We start from the raw sequence: 15,957 nt of genomic DNA on the forward strand, positions 1-15,957 counted from the left end.
TTATTCCACCCAACCCAGATGGGACAAAAGTTTTTATTTGTTGATGTTAGCCATAGATTTTTCTAATGTCTTGATAGACAAAATATGAAGCTATTCAAGGCTTCCCGTCCCCCTCCCTTTTCCTACTCAGGTGTGCAACAGGAAGTTGGTGGGAGGGGCTTGGGATCTTTTGACTTGTGTTTGGAAGGATGAAATCATTTTTATTTTTAAATTAAATTAAGATTTATACTGTAATACAATTTTTGGTAGAGAGCAAACAGGAGGCATCCACGTTATTGTTGTAATATCTAGGTACAGATAGAAGCCATAATATTGTTTTGAATAGTGGAGGATTTCATGGTGCTTTGTAGTTTGTCTGACAACACATTTATAGGGCTGCCGATAACCGGTTGTAGATTCATCGAGGGACACATGGGATCATATGACAAGAGGAGGGACTGTTGTGGAAAATTTTATATTAATGTATTGTCATAATGCCCCGTACACACGTTCGGATTTTCTAATGGAAAATGTGTGATAGGACCTTGTTGTCGGAAATTCTGACCGTGTGTAGGCTCCATCACACATTTTCCATCGGATTTTCCGACACACAAAGTTTGAGAGCAGGCTATAAAATTTTCCGACAACAAAATCCGCTGTCGGAATTTCCGATCGTGTGCCACGCATGCTCAAAATAAATAAAGAGATGAAAGCTATTGGCTACTGACCCGTTTAGAGTCCCAACATACGTGTTTTACGCCACCGCGTTCAGAACGATCGGATTTTCCGACAACTTTGTGTGACCGTGTGTATGCAAGACAAGTTTGAGCCAACATCCGTCGGAAAAAATCCTAGGATTTTGTTGTCGGAATGTCCGATCAATGTCCGACCGTGTGTACGGGGCATAAGAGTCTCCCAGTGTCTGTTCTCTTGCAGCCCGCTCTAAAGAGCTGACTGGGGCAGACTGATGCTGGTTGAGACCTGTTAGGTAGTGGAAAACTTCCTTGTGTTTGGAGAGAGGTGTTTGCAGAGAGAGGACATGTCTGCCAGCGAAGGGCCCCTGTGCAATGCACAGAATGATCATCTGGTGGGGGTGTGCTTGCTCTGCAAAGACATTATCGGTTGTTTCCTCTTGTCACCCAAATATATGCCTGATCAACATGTTTGGGGTGCCATGACGTACACCTGCAGCATCTCTCATCCATGAGGAACTGTAGCCATCATATTTAGTTATTGTATATTATATCATGTCCTGTAGTAATTGGTGGTTATTTAGTGTTCTGTTGTTAAATCCTTATATGGTCATTCACATCCTGTGAGGTCATATCCTGTGAGGTCACAAGCTTTGTAAGAGGTGTTTGGCTGTTGGAAGCCAAACCCTCGAGTTTTGGGACTTCCTGTTATGCTAATAAAGAGTCAGCACACGGCTGAGCAGGCAGTGTGATGTTGGAACTGGAAACGTAAGGTTGTGGTCTGTCTGTTTGTGAGAATGAGGCACCCACCAGAGGATGGGCTACACCAGAGGATGGCATACGATCAAAAGGTGAGATGCATTTATATCATTAGATGAAATTGTTATTATGATTAGAAAGAGGAGATTTAGCTGTGTGCTCTGTGTGCAGCCAAATTTCTATGTCAAAACCAATATTGTAATCCTATAGGGTAGTGGATACTGATTTTCACTGCCAGGTAGGGTGTAACAGAGATGCAGAGCAACAAAGAAAATTCTGGCTTAGGGAAGATTGGGCGGGAGCCCTCTCATGACTCCTATGTCCAGAGGCCCAGGGAGAAAATACTGTGGTGCCAGTCCATACGAGTGCCCAATAGACACCTCCTCACAGAAACATTGCAGGCTGATCGGGATGCCTGGGGATGCACTCGAGATCCTCCTTTAGCTCTGGATGCCTGCAGCTGACTTCTTGGCTGTGGCAGGCGCGATCTGCCAGATCTAAGTCTGCAGCCCTCTATCCCCATGTCTAGACTCTTTTCTCCCTCATGGTAGCTCTGATTTCCTCCCAAAAAGCCTCTGGGCTAAAAATTCTCCCATGCAGCAGTGCTTCTTGGGATGTGTAGTTCTCTGTGGGTCAATTTAAATCCAGCAGCCTGTGCTGAGAACTTCATCTGCCAGAGTTCCTTGTCGCTGCAGCCTGATCACATGTCTATGACTCATCTCACAGTGAGAAGGGGAACAAAGGGAGGGGGTAAACCACTCCTACAGAGCTGACAGGCTGTGTCTCTTCAGTGAAAGTCTCGGCCAGCCTGGCAATGTAATGAGGATGCAGAGCAGCCACTACATGTACAAAAGCTATCACTATCTGAACAGCAAGGCATTATCTGAGCCTGTTTTACAGCAGCCAAGATGTGTATAACCCAAAAACCAGCACAACAGGCAGCAACTATTAGTTATCTGAAGTCACAGATTGGAGGAATATGGAAAAGCCCATAACAAATCAGGATTTATCATGTTTACAAGACAACACCAGTGAGGGGAAGAGTTTTTCACTGAAATGTAAAATGTTGATTACAATGGAAGTTATACATCAGACCCCAAATTTTCCTCCTCTGAGCTCTTTCAGCTTCCACTATTCCTCCCTTCTTTCCATCGCAGACATGAGGAGCAGAGACTCCAGGAGTAACCAGCAAAGTGAGAAGCAGCTGACCACAGCTAGAAATATAACACTTCACAAATATAGAACAGAGCTGGTAATGTATATGATTAGTGGCAGAAATTGTTTGTGATATACTGTATAATAGTCAGTTTTAGATACATGAGCTTTGGTGTACCATGTATGATGAGGCCCAAAAAAGTTAGAAGGCCCTCTGCCGCTTTGTTTATAATCTGAAATGCAACCCTCCTACTGATACACTATCTTTTTTCCTTTCATAGTATTCTCATAGGAGGTAATATACCTTTATAAAACTCCAATAAATAAAAATGTTATAAGAAAAATGTTATCATTTAGACAGACCAATATTACCATACATGTGTAGAGATGATATCTCCATACACTATATTGGGATTTTTAAAAATTCAGTTTATCTTGGCTAAAAATAAATTCCAACACTGGGGAGATCCTCAACAATGAATGATGAAGATGGTCATATCACATGACAGGATGATTTGATTGCTAATTGTCATAATATCCTATTCCCCCATGTATGACAACCTAAAATCTCATTTATTTTTATTGGTTATCAAACTAAATGGAATATCAGAATTTACCAACATTTTTGGAAAATATTATTTCATTTCTGATAACAGAGTTTGATAAGATCCAAGATAAAACATTAGTCTAGGGTTGGCTATTTATGGAGTCAAAAGATATCTAATACAGATTAGACATGTGCATTCGATTTTTCGTTCAAACGCATTTTCGTGCAAATTTCGTGTATTTTCGTTATTGTTTTAACAAACGATAATAAACGTGCAGAATCCGAAAACCGAAAGATCCAACATAAACAAATGCTTTATTTTCGTTTTCATTGCGACAACAGTTCGATATAGATAGGAGATTCGACATGACACTGACAATAGTGATCTGTGTCCATCGAACCTGTGGTCGAATGTGCCTAACCTTAGCTCTATTAGTCCAAGATTATTCTACATAGAGAGAAAAGATTTGACATAGAGATAAAAGATTCGACATTATAGAGACAATAGCAAAAAAGGTTGAATGTGCCTAACCTAACTCTATTAGTCCAAGATTATTCGACATAGAGAGAAAAGATTCAACATGAAGATTCGACGAAGTAGTCGCCGTGAGCGTACATTTATGGTCAAATGCTCCAGCCATAGGCTATAGAAGAATTCTAATGTTGGTTGACTAGTAATAATAATTAATAAATATAATTATTAAATATAATTATTACTACTGTCATACAACATTAGAATTCTACTATAGCTTGTAGGCGGAACATTCGACCGTAAATGTACAATTGCGGCGTCGTACAGTTTAGCTGCTTCTTCGAATCTTTTTAGAACATTCGACAGACACCATGACCCTTCAATGACAGATTCAACTTTAATTATTTCGGATTTTCGGACGAATGCATTTTTTAACGAAACAAAATGAATAAAAACGAATTTCAGGAGTAGCTAAATAAGGAATAACTAAATACATTTTTTTTAGAACGAAAACAAAATTCTGAAACAAAATATTTCAGTGTGCACATGTCTAATACAGTGTCCCAGAATATTATTGTCTCATTCAGCCCCTTTATACTCACAGTAATTCCTCTATCCGGCTAGTTGTCAGAGCTGCCATCAGATAACTGAAATGAGGACCCTCCAGATTGTTATTTGACAGGCCCAGTGTCCTCAATGTCTGGTTATTATTTACTCCAGATGCCAGATGAGGGCAGGAACTGTCTGTCAGGAGATTATTATACAAACTGTAGAAGAGAAGAATGTTGCCAGAAGAAAATTAATTTCTCCCCCAGGAATGAATGTAACTGTTATCTGCATGAACAGAACTCATTTCTCTTTATTGGAATCTTGTATGTTAGATCACTTTATAAAACTGCAGTATATATATATTTTTTTATGAAAAATGCTATAAATATAGTTTTTATTGGTTTAACTAGATGGACTTGTGTCTTTTTTTTCAAGAAGACAAACTAGGTTACTATGTAGCCAGGTACTGGACTACAGAAACATGGAGAAGTATACACTGTCCTCTTTACAGTCAATTTTAATTTCACTGTAAACTGCTATGCGGATGTTGTGTTGCACTATCCCCTCTAGTTAGCAGGGAGAGAGCTATAGCCAGGAAACCTTATGGACTTCTATGTATAACGCTAAGGATCGTGGAAATTGGAAGTCTGGAAAATCAACAATAGAATGGGACTCATGAATGCAGAGTTGGTAGCACGGAAGTCCATGTGAGCACATCAGCCTATGTGCTCACATCTCTGCCCCCCTGCAAATCTGTTCTAATAGCTCCTATCTTTTATTCTTTTAAGAGGGACCTCCACCCAGTTAGCCTAGCCCTAGCAGAGTCACCATTAATGCACTTTGGCATTATAGTCTGATGAATGTATGTAATTCTACTATGTTACTGTCACGTACCAGGTGTGAGGCCGAGATGCTGAGAGGGCTCCCCTTGCAGCTAAGTGCAGCGCTTCCCTGAAAGTGGTACAGGGAGAGAAATGCCCAGAGAAGCGCGGTTTGCCAGGTACTGAGATGAGATGAGCTGGTCACCGTGAGCTCCAGCAGCAGGCTTAAATAGACCAGGAAGTAAGTCATGTGATCTGTTCAGGTTACAATGGGGAAGTACCGCCCACATTAGTCACACTGTGCACCATGGCAGCCATAATTGTCTTGGGTGGAATTGCCAGTCCTTCTTCGGCCATTTCCCTGACAGTGCTCCCCCCAAAGGGGCAGCCTCCGGATGCCTAAATGAGACCACTTTTCAGAATGTCTATCCCGGGTCTCCTGTAGTAGTCTAGAGGCATGTATGTTACCCGTTGGTTCCCAAGAGTTCTCCTCTGCTGAATACCCTTTCTATTTAATAAGAAATTGGTTTTGCCTACCTCTTTTCCGACAGTCCAGGATAGCTTCTACCTCAAATTCTGGTTCATCATCCACAGAGACTGGAGGAGGTGGCACTTTATCTCTCCCAAGAAAAGGACATGGCGGGAATGGTTTAAGCAGTGAGACATGAAACACAGGATGAATATGATATGATGTTGGCAGTGCCAGTTCAAATGCCACAGGATTAACTTCCTCTTGACCTCAAATAGCCCCACAAATTTCCTGGAAGGACAAGACAATTTGAGGTTAACAGAAGAGAGCCATACCTTGTCTCCGACCTGGAAGCTAGGACTGCTTCTTCTCCTTCTATCAGATTGTCTCTTGAAGTCCTCTTGAGCTTTCTGCATAGTTTCTCAGAGGGTCTGGTAATTAGTCTGGATAAATGTTATGTGATCTTGAACTGCTGGTACTGAGGCTGAGTTATTGTACGCAAATTCAGCACATGTAAGTAAGGAAAGCCAATCATCTTGGGAAAAAGAAGAAAAGCACCTTAGATACTGTTCTAGAGTTTGGTTGGTTCTCTCGGTTTGCCCATTACTTTGTGGATGATAGGTGGAGGACAAGCAAACATCTATTGCCAAACTTCTGCAAAGACTTCTCCAAAATCTTGAGGTAAACTGGACCCCTCTATCCAAAACAATGCTATCAGGAAGGCCGTATAGTCTGAGTACCTCTCTAATGAAGATATGTACTGTATCCATAGCTGAAGGTGTGCCTATCATAGGCTGGTTGTGAGCCATTTTAGACAGGCGATCCACTACTACATTAATAGTTGTGTACCCTTCTGATGGGGGTAAATCCACTATAAAGTCCATTTAAATTTTCTTCTATGGCTGCTCTGGGACTGGTTATGGCCTCAATAAATCCCAAGCCTTGGTGTTGGACCCCTTGTTGAGCTGACAGATGGCACAGGACTTCAAATACCTCCTGCAATCCAATTTCCAGGTGGGCCACCAAAAGGACCACTGAATGAGTTCTCTTGTCTTTTGAACCCTGAAATGCCCAGCAAGTTGGTGATCGTGGAGGGTCTTCAAAACCTATAACCTGGTATGTTGAGGGACAAAGATCCTATCCTGATGCCACAAAAACCCTTCTTGACTTCTTAGAGAGGAAGCCTCTGATTTTGTGCATTGGACGGAGGCTTGTTCAATTGATGCTCTTAAATCATGTTGAAGTAACAAGAAGTTCTGGCTTAACAGAATTGTGTCAGTTATTGTTACCTCTGGGGTGTCAGGAAACATCCATGATAGAGCATCAGCTTTTCCGTTCTTTGACCCTGGTCGATAGGTAATGTTTAAATTAAATCTGGAGAAAAACAATGCCCAACGAGCCTGTCGTGGTCTTAGAAGTTTGGCTGTTCAAAGATATTCCAGATTTTTATGGTCAGTGAAAATCATAATAGGGTGTGCGGCTCCTTCCAAGAGATACCTCCACTCCTCTAGGGCTGTCTTTATAGCCAGGAGTTCTCGGTCCCCAACATCATAGTTCCTTTCCGGCTGACTCATTTTGCGTGAAGAAAAGGCAACAGGGTGGAGTAATGCTTTAGAACCCTGATGTTGTGACAGGACTGCCTCTGTGGCTACTTCTGAAGTGTCAACCTCCAAAACATAGGTTAAGCAGGATCAGGGTGCTGGAGAACTGGAGCAGAAGTAAACAGGGATTTTAGTTTGTCAAAGGCTACTTGGGCTTCAGACGACCACTGAAATTGGGTATGCTGGCGGGTGACTTGGGTGACTGGTGATATGATGGCAGAAAAGTTCTTTATGAATCTTCTGTAGAAGTTTGCGAATCCAACAAACCTTTGTAACCCCTTTTTATCTACAGGAGCGGGCCATTCCAGAATAGCCTTGACTTTTTGTGGATCCATGGCGACTCTCTGTAGAAATGATAAGTCCCAAGAACTGAATTAACATCTTTTCAAAGTCACACTTTTCGGCATTTACATTTAGACCATGTTTCCTTAAAGTTGACAACCCTTTTTTCACATGTGACCTATGAAGCTCTAGGGTAGCTGAAAAAATGAGAATGTCAAGGTAGACAATGACAAAATGATCCAGGAACTCCCAAAATATGTCATTCACCAGATGCTGAAATGCTGGATTATGCTGTCATGTACCAGGTGTGAGGCCAAGATGCTGAGAGGGCTCCCCTTGCGGCTAAGTGCAGTGCTTCCCTGAAAATGGTACAGGGAGAGCAGTGCCCAGAGAAGCATGGTTTGCCAGGTATAGGGATGAGCCGAACACCCCCCTGTTCGGTTCGCACCAGAACATGCGAACAGGAAAAAAGTTCGTTCGAACATGCGAACACCGTTAAAGTCTATGGGACACGAACATGAAAAATCAAAAGTGCTCATTTTAAAGGCTTATATGCAAGTTATTGTCATAAAAAGTGTTTGGGGACCTGGGTCCTGCCCCAGGGGACATGGATCAATGCAAAAAAAAGTTTTAAAAACGGCCGTTTTTTCAGGAGCAGTGATTTTAAAAATGCTTAAAGTCAAACAATAAAAGTGTAATATCCCTTTAAATTTCGTACCTGGGGGGTGTCTATAGTATGCCTGTAAAGGGGCGCATGTTTCCTGTGTTTAGAACAGTCTGACAGCAAAATGACATTTTGAAGGAAAAAACTCATTTAAAACTACCCGCGGCTATTGCCGACAATACACATAGAAGTTCATTGATAAAAACGGCATGGGAATTCCCCAAAGGGGAAACCCGAACCAAAATAAAAAAAAAAAAAATGACGTGGGAGTCCTCCTAAATTCCATACCAGGCCCTTCAGGTCTGGTATGGATATTAAGGGGAACCCCGGCCAAAATTAAAAAAAAAAAATGACGTGGGGTTCCCCCTAAATTCCATACCAGACCCTTCAGGTCTGGTATGGATTTTAAGGGGAACCCCGCGCCAAAAAAAAAAAAAAAAAACGGCGTGGGGTCCCCCCAAAAATCCATACCAGACCCTTATCCAAGCACGCAACCTGGCAGGCCGCAGGAAAAGAGGGGGGGACGAGAGTGCGGCCCCCCCTCCCTCCTGAACCGTACCAGGCCACATGCCCTCAACATTGGGAGGGTGCTTTGGGGTAGCCCCCCAAAACACCTTGTCCTCATGTTGATGAGGACAAGGGCCTCATCCCCACAACCCTGGCCGGTGGTTGTGGGGGTCTGCGGGTGGGGGGCTTATCGGAATCTGGAAGCCCCCTTTAACAAGGTGACCCCCAGATCCCGGCCCCCCCCTGTGTGAAATGGTAAGGGGGTACATAAGTACCCCTACCATTTCACGAAAAAAGTGTCAAAAATGTTAAAAATGACAAGAGACAGTTTTTGACAATTCCTTTATTTAAATGCTTCTTCTTTCTTCTATCGTCCTTCATCTTCTGGTTCTTCTGGCTCTTCTGGTTCTTCTGGTTCTTCCTCCGGCGTTCTCGTCCAGCATCTCCTCCGCGGTGTCTTCTGTCTTCTTCTCCTCGGGCCGCTCCGCACCCATGGCATGGGGGGGAGGCTCCCGCTCTTCTCTTCTTCTCTTCTTCTCTTCTTCTCTTCTTCTCTTCTTCTCTTCTTCTCCGGGCCGCTCCGCAATCCATGCTGGCATGGAGGGAGGCTCCCGCTGTGTGACGGCGCTCCTCGTCTGACAGTTCTTAAATAAGGGGGGGGCGGGGCCACCCGGTGACCCCGCCCCCCTCTGACGCACGGTGACTTGACGGGACTTCCCTGTGGCATTCCCCGTGACGTCACAGGGAAGTCCCGTCAAGTCACCGTGCGTCAGAGGGGGGCGGGGTCACCGGGTGGCCCCGCCCCCCCGTTATTTAAGAACTGTCAGACGAGGAGCGCCGTCACACAGCGGGAGCCTCCCTCCATGCCAGCATGGATTGCGGAGCGGCCCGGAGAAGAAGAGAAGAAGAGAAGAAGAGAAGAAGAGAAGAAGAGAAGAGCGGGAGCCTCCCCCCCATGCCATGGGTGCGGAGCGGCCCGAGGAGAAGAAGACAGAAGACGCCGCGGAGGAGATGCTGGACGAGAACGCCGGAGGAAGAACCAGAAGAACCAGAAGAGCCAGAAGAACCAGAAGATGAAGGACGATAGAAGAAGCATTTAAATAAAGGAATTGTCAAAAACTGTCTCTTGTCATTTTTAACATTTTTGACACTTTTTTCGTGAAATGGTAGGGGTACTTATGTACCCCCTTACCATTTCACACAGGGGGGGGGCCGGGATCTGGGGGTCACCTTGTTAAAGGGGGCTTCCAGATTCCGATAAGCCCCCCGCCCGCAGACCCCCACAACCACCGGCCAGGGTTGTGGGGATGAGGCCCTTGTCCTCATCAACATGGGGACAAGGTGTTTTGGGGGGCTACCCCAAAGCACCCTCCCAATGTTGAGGGCATGTGGCCTGGTACGGTTCAGGAGGGAGGGGGGGCCGCACTCTCGTCCCCCCCTCTTTTCCTGCGGCCTGCCAGGTTGCGTGCTCGGATAAGGGTCTGGTATGGATTTTTGGGGGGACCCCACGCCGTTTTTTTTTTTTTTTTTTGGCGCGGGGTTCCCCTTAAAATCCATACCAGACCTGAAGGGTCTGGTATGGAATTTAGGGGGAACCCCACGTCATTTTTTTTTTTAAATTTTGGCCGGGGTTCCCCTTAATATCCATACCAGACCTGAAGGGCCTGGTATGGAATTTAGGGGGACCCCCACGTCATTTTTTTTTTTTAATTTTGGTTCGGGGTTCCCCTTTGGGGAATTCCCATGCCGTTTTTATCAATGAACTTCTATGTGTATTGTCGGCAATGCAATAGCCGCGGGTAGTTTTAAATGAGTTTTTTCCTTCAAAATGTCATTTTGCTGTCAGACTGTTCTAAACACAGGAAACATGCGCCCCTTTACAGGCACACTATAGACACCCCCCAGGTACGAAATTTAAAGGGATATTACACTTTTATTGATTGACTTTAAGCATTATTAAAATCACTGCTCCTGAAAAAACGGCCGTTTTTAAAACTTTTTTTTGCATTGATCCATGTCCCCTGGGGCAGGACCCAGGTCCCCAAACACTTTTTATGACAATAACTTGCATATTAGCCTTTAAAATTAGCACTTTTGATTTCTCCCATAGACTTTTAAAGGGTGTTCCGCGGCATTCGAATTTGCCGCGAACACCCCAAATTGTTCGCTGTTCGGTGAACTTGCGAACAGCCAATGTTCGAGTCGAACATGAGTTCGACTCGAACTCGAAGCTCATCCCTAGCCAGGTACTGAGAGGAGATGAGCTGGTCACCGTGATGTAGCAGGAACAGGCTGGATGAACTGAAAGCTGGTACGCTTGCGGAGTACCAGGTAAGCTTGACGGAGTAGCAACCGGTGACAGAAAAGAGAGTCAGGCTGGGGGTCATACAAGATGAGATCAGTTTAGATGATGAGATTGGATAGCCAGGGTCACACACAGGAAGATGGATCTGTAGCAGTGACGATAAGCCAAGCCAAGGTCAGACACGGTGGAGCAAGCCAAAGAGAAGTCAGAAGTACAAGCCAAGGGTAAATCAGGAGATCAGGATCACAGGTCAGAACAAGCAGGGTCAATAACAGAAGTTCAATCAGGATACAAAGGAACGCAGGATCAAGGAGAAGCTGAAGATTATCCAACAATGAGCAGCTCCAGCAGCAGGCTTAAATAGACCAGGAAGTAAGTCATGTGATCAGTTCAGGTTACAATGAGGAAGTACCACCCACATTAGTCACAATGTGCACCATGGAGGCCATGATTGTCTTGGGCGGAATTGCCAGTCCTTCAGCCATTTCCCTGAGAGTTACTGTCCATCGCTACGCTCATGATGATCTTTCTACTGTTTATGCTTATCCTGGTGCATAGTGTTCTCCTATTCCTACTATTTTCTACTAAGATAGAGATACCCTCCAACGGTTTAGGGACTATTATGAGCACTTCAGACAAAGGAAACTCCAAAAACAGAAGTAAAAAAAATACAAATTTTATTATATATCAATAAAAATACATTTAAAAAAGGTAGTTTGTACATATGTATGTATAGGCAGCCTATGCAAAAACCTTTAAACAATCAACATTCACAAGATGAGACATCCAACGTGCTTCAAAAGTATAGGTTTACAGTCTTCTTCAGGGATGCTCATAAGATACATATGAAGATATTTCAGGCCACATAGGTAGACTGCCTCCAAGTATTCAAACCACGGATCATAAAAACAAAAAAGGACAAGAGATATGCTTTCACCTCACTGAACACCCAAAACTGGGATAAAAGTGAAAGGCACCAGGTACAGTCTGCAAGGCAACAAGGAGCGTCAGGCTAGGGCCAACAAGACCTCAAAAGGATCTGAGCCAAAATGTATTATTGGCCAAGAAAGATAAGATCGATCTAATAAGTATGGGTGTCTTTTAGATGTTGCAAAAAAGTTCTGGAGTGAGTAAAGCCTGAAGAATTTAAGTCATGTGCAATATACTCAGCACTTTATTATTTTCTACTATGTTCTACTATTCCATCAGTATTTTTAGTGTTAACATGTGGCCACACCCCTTAGCACCTGGTAGATTATATGCATGTACAAGCTATTGGGATCTGAGCATAGGTACATCTTGTTTCTATTCCTACTGCTGACTACTGATCATAACGTATGCTGAATTGCACTACTACTATTGTTAATCCATTTTTATGCCTTTATCATTACCAATCATAGTCTATGACAATATATTAAGACTTGCTGTCACAAATTCATTTAGCGTCTGTTTACTGACCCAGCATTTTTTAAAATATTTTTTCAATTTCTGGAAAAAACTGTTCTGTTCTCATAGGAAGTAACGGGGAGATCCCCCAACAATGAATGATGATGATGGGCATGTAAAAATGACAGGAAGCTCACTGTAGATCTGTTACCTAAAAATTGACAAACATGCAAATTTGATCTGCCTGTAGTTTTACAAAAATGATGTCTGTTCCTATTCTGTAATTGATCATCTCACCTACTGATTAATACAGTATAGCTAGCTTTATGGTTTATTCCCAGCCACAGGCCCCAGTTCCTTCGTATTCCATGTTCTTGCTCCTGCATGTTCCTAGTACAAGTTTTATGGAGTTACCATGATCTGTGACCTGTGTCTCCAGTGAATCCTGTGCCTCCACTGTTTCCTATAACTCTGTGCCTCAACCTCTGCACTCCTGTTTCTCCACAGACTCTGTCACCCTGTGAACTCCTCCAGTAACCCCGTGTTTCTGTGTCACTTGTGATCCCAGTGTCACTCAGTGTCCCTGAGTTCTGGTGTTCCATAGTTCCTGTCTCTCCATTTATTAACCTTGGCTTTGGATCTGACCACACTTGTCCACTACCTGCATTTACCTTCTGATTGTCCTTGTTTCTGAGATTGCCTACCTTGGAGTCATCCTGCAGCAAAACACATCACCCCTTGAAGGGTAAGTTGGTAAATACAAGGCAATGAGTGAACATCCATTTGCTGGTCTCCCCTGGGTTGCATGCCCAGAATCACTCAGGTCTGAGCACAGTCTGCACTCATTAAGCTTCCACTTGAGATGACATCAGAACTCTAATAGACCTTAAGTCTAGGGTCACACCTATGCGTTTTTAAGTACATTTTGCGGATTGCAGAAATGCATTACAGTCCATTTAACATGGTTTCCTATGGGACATGTTCACGTCAACAACCGCTGCGTTTTTTAAAAGGGTTAGGGACTTTTTTCCACAGGAAAATGCATTTTGCGTGTAATAGACTTCAATGAACCCAATAAGAATAAAAATTGGTGCCAAAATTTGAAAAATCCATACCAGACCCTTATCCAAGCATGCAGCCCCACAGGCCAGGAAAAGGGGGCACCTAAACAATACCAGGCCACATTCCCTCAATATTGGGAGGTACTTTGGGCCAGGGGGGCCCCCTCACCCCAAAGTACCTTGTCCCCATGTTGATGGAGATAAGGGCCTTTTCTTCGCAACCCTGGCCGTTGGTTGTGGGGGTCTGCAGGTGGGGAGCTTATCGGAATGTACATAGTACCCCTACCCATTCACCAAAAAAGTGTCAAAAATAAATAAAAACACAGAGACAGTTTTTGACAATTTCTTTATTAAAAAAAAACAGAAAACAAAAAAAAGTCCCCCAGTGTAGATCCACTGTCAATCATGCCGTCCATCTCCACCGTCAAACCCAAAAAAAGAAAAAAAAGCTTGGCTCCTGCCATCTGACAGTTCTTAAATAACTAAGGGATGGGGCTAAAAAAATCTTTCCTGTGATCAATCAATGTTTTGATTGATCGCCATTTTTTTTTAAACGGCATAGGGTCCCCCCAAAATCCATACCAGACCCTTATCCGGGCATGCAGCCTGGTAGGTCAGAAAAGGGGGGATGAGCAAGCGCCCCTCCTCCTGAACCATACCAGGCCACATGCCCTCCTTTGGGGGGTAGGTGCTCTGGGGTGTTGGGGGGCTCTGTTGATGGGGACAAGGGCCTCATCCCCACAACCGTGGCCGGTGGTTGTGGGGGTTTGTAGGTGGGGGCTTATCAGAATCTGGAAGCACCAGATCCCGCCCCCCCAAGTGAATGAGTATTGGGTACATAATACTCCTACCCATTCACCAAAAAAAGTGTCAAAAAGTAATAAACACAAGAGACTGTTTTTGACAAATCCTTTATTAAAAAAATAAAAAATAGTGTCCCTTGATGTAAATCCATCATCCATCATGCTGACCCCTGGGTGGGGGTTTGCATTGTGGAGGGGAGGGGTGGTGGCAGGAGGACAGTTGTAGGGGGGACACCAAATGAACTTTTGCCTAAGTAGGCAAACATTCTTGCACTGGCCTTAATATTTATATAGCCCTAAATCCCCACTTGTGGGAATTTGCCTATAATTCAATGCTGGGCATGTTTTTGGCCATCTGGGTGTATGAGATCGGACGACACATTTTGATTACATTATCACATTTATATATTATTTATGTAGTTTACATATAAAGTTGTGCCAAAATATTATTGTCTCAGTCAGTCCTGTTATACTCACTGTAATTCCTCTATCCGGCTTGTTGTCAGAGCTGCCATCAGATCCCTGAAATGAGGACCCTCCAGATTGTTATATGACAAGTTCAGTGTCCTCAGTGTCTGGTTATTTCTTATTCCAGATGCCAGGTGGGGGCAGGAACTGTCTGTCAGTTGATTGTCAGACAAACTGTAGAAGAAAAAAAAGAATGTTATCAGAAGAAAATTCATTTCTCTGGATGTTTTTATCTGAAATTGTCTTTACCTCTACTGAGCTCTGTGTTCTTAGGAAGTTCTAGGGAGATCCCAATGCTGAATAGTGAATGAGTAGCGATGGGGAGATCTACCAAACACTGCATAGCATAAGTGCAGTAATGAAGAGATCTGTAACACTTAATAGTGGTGGTCATGTCAAGTGGCAAGAAGCTCATATGTTTTGATTGCATCAGAATCCCCAGTGTATGGCTACCTAAAATGTCATAATTTTATTAGTTACTAGACTAAATGTAAAATCCAATTTTAAAAAGGTTATAAGAAAACTTTTTTCATGGCTAATGACAGAGTGTGATATGATCCAAGAATTAGACAACAGTCTGGGATTAGTGATAGGGAGATCAAATATAATTTTGATATTAATTGATTTAGGCATAACAAGAAAGAGTGGTTAGGAGAGAGGGAGCAAAACTTTCTCCCTCTATTATCTTATGGATTTACTGGTACCACATGCTTTTGAATTAATATAGGTATTTGATTTAGGTAGTTTGAATGTAAATTTGTATCAGAATATTGTCTCAGTCATCCCTGTTATACTCACAGTAACTTTTCTATCTGGCTTGTTGTCAGCGCTGCCATTAGATCAATGAAATAAGGACCCTCCAGATTGTTCCCAGACAGGTCCAGTGTCCTCAGTGTCTGGTTATTACTTATTCCAGATGCCAGGTCGGGGCAGGAACTGTCTGTCAGGTGATTATTATCCAAACTGTAGAAGAAGAGAAGAATGTTACCAGAAAAGAATGAAGCTCCTACCCAGGGGATGTAACTATTCCATGCATGAATTTAGGTATTTTTTCTTTATTGGAATACATTATGTGCGATCACTTTATAAAACTCCAGTAAATATAATTTTATAAGAAATGTTCTAATGCAGTAGACACATGCCCATAGTATCATCCTTGTGTAGAGATGTTTGTAGCCCCCTTGTCCTAAACAGAGGCTACTATGGCCATTTCATTTTTGGTTGGGCTATAGTTAGTTCAGACTGATTGTATCGCTTGGCTATTCCCTAAGCTTAAGTTGGCCTGTGATTTTTCACTGGTATCATGTCATAGTTTGAAATTTCAAATACAAAACAAATTTATAAATCTTTTTTATATTTTCTTCAGCTAACCCAGTAGGTGGTTTAGGTCACTGGTGCATGCTTGTACTGTGCCCCCTCTACATTGTAAAGCACTGT

General features: G+C 43.2%; 1 pseudogene; it reads right to left on the reverse strand.

The window, feature by feature from the left end:
* Positions 1-15,957, reverse strand: part of LOC141117404 (NACHT, LRR and PYD domains-containing protein 3-like) — a 220,604-nt pseudogene that overhangs the window by 12,109 nt on the left and 192,538 nt on the right.

Source organism: Aquarana catesbeiana, linkage group LG13 (assembly GCF_042186555.1).
Source record: "Aquarana catesbeiana isolate 2022-GZ linkage group LG13, ASM4218655v1, whole genome shotgun sequence".
NCBI lineage: Eukaryota > Metazoa > Chordata > Amphibia > Anura > Ranidae > Aquarana > Aquarana catesbeiana.